Genomic DNA, 8146 nt, shown 5'->3' with positions numbered 1-8146 from the left:
TTTTTTGTATTTTTTAGTAGAGACAGGGTTTCACCGGGTTAGCCAGGATGGTCTCGATCTCCTGACCTCGTGATCCGCCCATCTCGGCCTCCCAAAGTACTGGGATTACAGGCTTGAGCCACCGCGCCCGGCCGTACTTTTGTATTTTTAGTAGAGACGGGGTTTCACCATGTTGACCAGGCCAGTCTCAAACTCCTGACCTCACGTGATCCACCTGTCTCAACCTCCCAAAGCGCTGGGATTACAGGTGTGAGCCGCCGACCCCAGCCTTAATTTCTTTCAAAACGGTTTCTTTTAGTTTTATTTTCATTTTATTTTAAATAGGCAATCCACTCACACAGTTAAAATTCTAAGGGCACAGGAGGGTATGTAAGATACCATTTCTTTTGCAGACTTGTTTCCTAGCTGCTTCCCCTCTCAAAGGCAACCCATGTGGCCCACGGACATTAGATTATGCCAGTAAAAACATGCGTCTGTGTGTGTGTGTGTATGTGTGTGTGTTCATACTCACTAGACCTCTTTTTTGTTTGTTTGTTTGTCAAATGATCCTTTATTGAAATATTTTCCTTTGTGCTTCTTAACTAACTGGGCATTCCACAGCACCACTGTTGATGTCATCTGTGATGCCATGAGGGTGGCAGCCATCAACATTACAGCCCACAGACTGGACAGTCCCCAGGATTTCTTTAATGGTTCCAGTGAGTTCTTTGGCTAAAGATCGGTGCCGCATCTGTTGAGGAATGTTGATGATCTCATCAAAAGTGACATTCCCACTATGTTGAATATTTTCCTGTTTCTTTCTGTCTCTTGGTGGTTCCTTGAGGGCTTTGATGATCAGGGTGGAGGCAGAAGGCACCACCTCAATCTGGGCCTGTCTGTTCTGAATGGTCAGTTTCACCGTAATCCTCAGGCCCTTCCAGTCACCCATTGCCTTGGCAATGTCATCACCAGCCTTTTTTGGAGACAGGCCCAGGGGGCCGATCTTGCGGGCCAGTGCAGACGTGGCACTGACTTCACCCACAGTGCACCTCAGGTATACGACTTTGATCTCGTTGGGGTCACACTTCGGCCGCATGGTGGAGGCAGCTGTTGTGGGATGAACCCAGATTCTGGACAGCCAAAGAAAGTTGCACCTTGGCCTCCTCTGAGCTGAGAGCCGAAAAGCTCACTAGACCCCTCTTAAAAAATTCAAAGGTGCCGGGCGCGGTGGCTCAAGCCTGTAATCCCAGCACTTTGGGAGGCCGAGACGGGCGGATCACGAGGTCAGGAGATCGAGACCATCCTGGCTAATACGCTGAAACCCCGTCTCTACTAAAAAATACAAAAAAACTAGCCGGGCGACGAGGCGGGCGCCTGTAGTCCCAGCTACTCGGGAGGCTGAGACAGGAGAATGGCGTGAACCCGGGAGGCGGAGCTTGCAGTGAGCTGAGAGCCGGCCACAGCACTCCAGCCTGGGTGGCAGAGCAAGACTCCGTCTCAAAAAAAAAAAAAAAAAAAAAAATTCAAAGGTTGGCTGGGTGGGGTAGCTCATGCCTATTATCCCAGCACTTTGGGAGGCAGAGGCAGGCGGATCACAAGATCCGCCACTGCACTCCAGCCTTGGCGACAGAGTGAGACTCTGTCTCAAAGAAAAAAAAAAAAAAAAAAAATCAAAGGTTGGCCCATGGCACACAGTGTGTGAACCTTACTTTTCTCACCTAGTATGTCTTGTAGATCATTCTATATCAGTATGTAAAGAACATCCTAGATATTTATTTCAGATGAATATTATTCTACTCTAAAGATAGACCTCAATTTATATAGCCAGGACCCTACTGATGGACTTTTAGGTTGTTTAATAAATGTAGCCGAATTTTAGAATCTTAGAAAATGGAAGGTCATTTAACCCCAACTCCTACCACCCTGCCTAGGTTTTTTTTTTTTTTTTTTTTTGGTAGAAATGAGGTCTTGCTTTGTTGCCCAGGCTGATCTTGAACTCCTGGCTTCAAGCTATCCTCCCGCCTCAGCCTCCTTCCCAAAGTGCTGGGACGCACCCAGCCCTGCCAAGGAATTCTTTCACGATATCTGACTGCATGCCTGAGACCCAGCTGCAATGTCACCTCCTCTGAGAAGCTCCACCTTCCTCTCCCTCTCATCGCCTTTGCACATACCTTAGCCAGAGCCCTAATCACATGATATTATTTAGGCAAAAGCGTGATAACTTTGCTTTTGTATCTTCTCAGCCCTGCACCTATTGCAGAGCACAGTAGGTACAGAACCAATGTGAATTGACAGTCCTTGAGAGGGGACGCCTCCAAATTCTGCTGCCTGAACACTTCCAGTAACAGGGATCTCACTTCCTGAAAAGCTCATTCTGCCTGTGAAAGGCGGTATCAGACAGTCCTTTGATGGAGCAAAGTCTGTTTCCCATTGGCTCTTCCCTCTGGGTTCTAGTGCATCTTCTAAACACAAATGTAATCCCTCTTCCAGATATTTAAGATAACCTCATTTCTCTAAGCCAGATACCCATCCCCCTAACCTCCCCTCCCCCGTTTCCTCTGGACTCTGATTGCAGATCCTGGGCCTTCTAGCATTTTTCTGCAGACACTTTTTGATTTGTAGTATGATTCATTTAAAAGTGATCTCTGTCCGGGCATGGTGGCTCATGCGTGTAATCCCAGCACTTTGGGAAGCCGAGGTGGGCAGATCACTTGAAGTCAGGAGTTTGAGACCAGCCTGGCCAACATGGTGAAACCCTGTCTACTAAAAATACAAAAATTAGCCAGATGTGGTGGTACATGCCGTCATTTCAGCTACTTGGGAGGCTGAGGCACGAGAATCACTTTAACCCAAGAGACGGAGGTTGCACTGAGCCGCGATCATTCCACTGTATTCCAGCCTGGGTGATGGAATAAGACTCTGTCTCAAAAAAAAAAAAAAAAAAAAAAAAGTGATCTATTACACATCTATCAGAATAGCTGAAATTAAAAAAAAAACTGACCATACCAAGTATTCACCAGGATGTAGAGCATTAAAACTCTCCAGCACTGCTGGTGGGAGTATGAAATGGAACAGGCACTTTGGAAAACAGTTGGCAGTTTCCTAAAAAGTAGTTAAAGATACAGCTTTCATGTGACCTAGCCATTCCACTCCAAAATGTTTACTCAAGATAAATGAAAGCATATGTCCATTCTAAGGCATATGCTCCTAGCAGCTTTATTTGAAATAGCCACTGTCCATCAGCAGTGAATATATCCATGCCATAGAATTTGACTGAGCAAAACAAAACCTGCTTGAACAGGTATTGATACAATGACAGTGAACAACATTGATGAATCTCAAAATAATTATGCTGAGTAAAGAAGCCAGATGAAAATTAATGAGTCTATCTCTATGATTTCATTTATATGAAATTATAAAAAATGTAAACTAGGCCTCACATCTGTAATCCCAGCACCTTGGGAGGTCGAGGTGGGAGGACTGCTTGAGCCCAGGAGTTCAACACCAGCAGCCTGGGCAACATAGTGAGACCTTGTCTCTCTCTCTCTCTTGTTTTTTTTTTTTTTTTTTTTTTTTTTGAGACAGAGTCTCACTCTGTGTTACCCAGGCTGGAGTACAGTGGTGTGACCTTGGCTCACTGCAACTCCACCTCCCAGGTTTAAGTGATTCTCGTGCTTCAGCCTGCTGAGTAGCTGGGATTACAGGCATGCACCACCACACCCAGCTACTTTTTGTATTTTTATTAGAGATGGGGTTTTGCCATGTTGGCCAGGCTGGTCTCAAACTCCTGACCTCAGGTGATCTACCCGCCTCGGCCTCCCGGTGTGCTGGGATTTCAGGTATGAGCCACCATGCCCAACCAAGACCTTGTCTTAAAAAAAAAAAAAAAGCCAGGCGCGGTGGCTGAAGCCTGTAATCCCAGCACTTTGAGAGGCCGAGACGGGCGGATCACGAGGTCAGGAGATCGAGACCATCCTGGCTAACATGGTGAAACCCCATCTCTACTAAAAAATACAAAAAACTAGCCGGGCGAGGTGGCGGGCGCCTGTAGTCCCAGCTACTCGGGAGGCTGAGGCAGGAGAATGGCATAAACCAGGGAGACAGAGCTTGCAGTGAGCTGAGATCCGGCCACTGCACTCCAGCCTGGGCGACAGAGCGAGACTCCGTCTCAAAAAAAAAAAAAAAAAAAAATTAGCTGGGCTTCATGGTGTGCACCTGTGGTCCCAGCTACTCAGGAGGCTGAAGTGGGAGGATCACTGGAGCCCGTGAATTGCGGCTGCAGTGAGCTGTGATTACACCACTGTATTCCAGCCTGGCAGCCTGGACAACAGAATGAGTCCCTGTCAAAAAAAAAAAAAAAAAAAAAAAAAAAAAAAAAAAAAAAAAAAAAAAAACTGATCTTACAGAGTTATTACCTTTCAATGAATGGTATATAAAGGAAATAACATTGCAATTGGTCCATCATGACACTCAATGAAAAAAAGCTACTTTTATAGCTTCGTCACTCTGGCCTGTCATAGTATTTTAAAATCTTCATTCTGCATATGGCAGACCTCTCATCTTGTAACATCTTTATATTTGATGAGCAGACCTACATGCTTTCATTAGAATTTCTAGCACAAATGCTGAAGTGGACCAGGTCAAAACCTGCCCCATGGCACGTCACCATTGAGTGTCCTCCAGATCCTTGGGTTAGGAGAAATGAGTTCAGTGTCACATTTTAAAGTGCGACAGCTAATATGCCAGCTAATGTAGAAGATGTCAGAGGAGTGTAGTGTGGGATGAGCTTGAAAGGGGAGCAGCAGCTGTAGTAAACAGCATGGTGGTTCCTCAAAAAATTAAACAGAGTCACCATATGAGCCAACAATTCAGTTTCTGGTTATATACCTCAAAGAATTGAAAGCAGGGACACAAACAGATATTCATATGCTCATGTTAATAGCAGCATCATTCACAATAATCAAACGGCAGAAGTAACTCAAGTTTCCATCAACAGATGAATGGATCAACAAAATATGGCATATACACATAATGGAATATTATTTAGCTTAAAGTAGGAATTTGCATAATGGAATATTATTCAGCTTAAAATAGAAACTTGGTATGTTTTTGTTTGTTTGTTTTGAGATGGAGTCTTGCTCTGTTGCCCAGGCTGGAGTGCAGTGGCGTGATGTTGGTTCACTGCAGCTTCCACCTCCCGGGTTCAAGCGATTCTCATACCTCAGCCTCCCAAGTAGCTGGGACTACAGGCGCCCACCACCACGCCCGGCTAATTTTTGTATTTTTAGTGAAGACAGGATTTCACTATGTTGGCCAGGCTGGTCTCGAACTCCTGACCTCAAGTTATCTGCCTGTCTTGGCCTCCGAAAGTACTAGGATTACAGGCGTGAGCCACCACATCCAGCAAAACAGAAACAGAACGTTTGAGCTTTGAAGACATTACGTTAAGTGAAATAAGTCAGACACAAAAGAACAAAAACATACTGTATGATTCCACTTATATGAGGCGCCTACCCATAGAAGCAGAAAGTAGAATGGTGGTTGCCAGGGGCTGGGCTGGCGGAAACAGGGAATGGGGAGTTACAGTTTAATGGGTATAGAATTTTCAGTTTGAGAAGCTTAAATGTTCTGGAGATGAATGGTGGCACTGGTTGCCCAACAATGTAGATGCTGCTGAACTGTACACCAAAAAGTGATATCAACGGTATATTTTATATTATATATATTTTATCATGATTTTTTCTTTCTTTCTTTCTTTTTTTTTTTTTGAGATGCAGTTTTGCTCTTGTTGCCCAGGCTGGAGTGCAATGGCGCGATCTCAGCTCACTGCAACCTCCGCCTCTGGAGTTCAAGTGATTCTTCTGCCTCAGCCTCCTGAGTAGCTGGGATTACAGGCACCCACCACTACATCCAGCTAATTTTTTTTTTTGTCTTTTTACTAGAGACAGAGTTTCACCATGTTGGCTAGGCTGGTCTCGAACTCGTGACCTCAGGTGATCCACCCCTCCTCCATCTCCCAAAGTACTAGGATTACAGGAGTGAGCCACCACACCTGGCTTATCATGATTTTAAAAGGGGGAGGAGAGCAGCAGCCTGCTTAGCAGTAGGGAGGACCTGGCTATGGGCTGGGTGGACAGCTGAGTTGGGATGAGTTGGAGAACAGGCTCACCTTGTCAGAATTGGGAGGTGACAGGAGAGGAGGCTGAGCATGCTCTGCTGAGCCTTGAAGTCCAGATTGAGAAATTAGGGTTTGAGATCTGAGTCACTTCTTGGGTCAAGTCTTTGTGTCCTGGTTAAAAAACAATTTCCTTGGGGTGGAGTAATCTAGGAGCTCTAAAGGTAGCAGGTTAAATTAATGCGGATGGTTTAGTCATCAGCCATCGGTAGGGGGTTTATCATCAGAGAGTGGGGGCAGGTGGCATAGGACAGTGTCCAGGGGTCTGATAGCTCTGGGCTTGTGTTGTGATTTCTCCATTCCCTGGCAGTGTGCCCTAAACTAGTGAGTGCCACCGTTTCCTCATCTGTAAACTGGGGATAATAGTGACCTTGCATAACAGGGTTACAAGGAAAAAGAGTTATATGCTAAGTATTTGCCACTTCTGTCTTCTTTCTCCTGCCAAGGAGGAAGGATGGCAGCTGGCCTGTTCAAATGCTGTTTCAAGAGAGGTGAGGCAGAGCAAAATCCAGAGTAGATCAAATTTCTTTGAACAAGAAAAGATGAAGGCAGGGCGTGGTGGCTCACACCTGTAATCCCAGCAGTTTGGGAGGCGGAGGCGGGAGGATCAGTTGAGGTCAGGAGTTCACGACCAGCCTGGCCAACATGGTGAAATCTCATCTCTACTAAAAATACAAAAATTAGCCAGGCGTAGTGGTGCACACCTGTAATCCCAGCTACTCAAGAGGCTGAGGCATAGGAATTGCTTGAATTCAGGAGGCAGAGGTCACAGTGAGCTGAGATCGTGCCACTGCATTCCAGCCTGGGCTATCTCAAAAAAATAAAATAAAATAAAATAAAATAAAATAAAATAAAATAATAAAATGCAAATATTTGTGGCTATTGGCTACCATACTGAACAGTGCAGCTCGAGAGAGAGGAAAGTCATGGGGACCTAACACTCCTTTAAAAACACTCCTTTAACCTAACCTAGTGGCCTGATATCTCAGGAAGGTGTTCTGTTTGCTCTTTGAAGATACCCAGCCCTCATCTCTCCAGTTCCCAGATCTGTCTTCTTGTAGAATAACTGAGCATTTTGTTAAGCTCCTAAAATGTGTCAGACATTTTGCAAATGGAACCCAGATGTACTGAACCACCTGGAGGCCCATCCCAGCATTCAAAAACAGCTGAGATTCCAACACTGCTTAGAAAGCACCATAGTAGGTCTTTTCTAAGAGTCTCTTGGGGAAGCACAGAGAGGAAACTATTTCACAAAATACAAGGGGCTTCTATCCCTGCCCAAGTCCCAGTCCTCAGCACAGCAGCTCAGCTTCTCTCCTCCCACACCCCGGACTTAGTTCTGCTGCTGTCTTCTTGCTCTGTCACCCAGGTTGGAGTGCAGTGGTGCGATCTTGGCTCACCACAACCTCCGCCTCCTGGGTTCAAGCAATTCTCCTGCCTCAGCCTCCCAAATAGCTGGGATCAAGCAATTCTCCTGCTTCAGCCTCCCAAATAGAGATGGGATTTTGCTATGTTGGTCAGGCTCACCACAACGTCCGCCTCCTGGGTTCAAGCAATTCTCCTGCCTCAGCCTCCCAAATAGCTGGGATCAAGCAATTCTCCTGCCTCAGCCTCCCAAATAGAGATGGGATTTTGCTATGTTGGTCAGGCTGGTCTCGAACTCCTGACCTCAGGTGATCTCCCCTCCTCAGCCTCCTAAAGTGCTAGGATTATAGGTGTGAGCCACCATGCCCAGCCAGTATTTGCTTTTTAATTAAAAATGGAAAATAAAAGTAAAACGATGGTTCTCATTCACACTTAGCCGTACATCAAGTGCCCGATAGCCACCTGTTTTTTTGTTTTGTTTTGGTGTGTGTGTGTGTGTGTGTGTGTGTGTGTGTGTGTGTGTGTTGAGACGGAGTCTCACTCTGTCGCCCAGGCTGGAGTGCAGTGAGGCAATCTTGGCTCACTGTAACCTCCGCCTCCCGGGTTCACGCCATTCTCCTGCCTTGG

At 45.9% G+C, this 8146-nt stretch overlaps 1 pseudogene; it reads right to left on the bottom strand.

The window, feature by feature from the left end:
• Window positions 1-577: 577 nt before the first annotated feature.
• On the bottom strand, window positions 578-1090 carry LOC104682942 (annotated as a pseudogene).
• Between the last annotated feature and the right edge of the window lie 7056 nt (window positions 1091-8146).

This window comes from Rhinopithecus roxellana, chromosome 4 (assembly GCF_007565055.1).
Source record: "Rhinopithecus roxellana isolate Shanxi Qingling chromosome 4, ASM756505v1, whole genome shotgun sequence".
NCBI classification, from domain to species: Eukaryota; Metazoa; Chordata; class Mammalia; order Primates; family Cercopithecidae; genus Rhinopithecus; species Rhinopithecus roxellana.
Note: the sequence above shows the minus strand (reverse complement) of the source record. Positions and strands in the feature narration are given on the sequence as shown.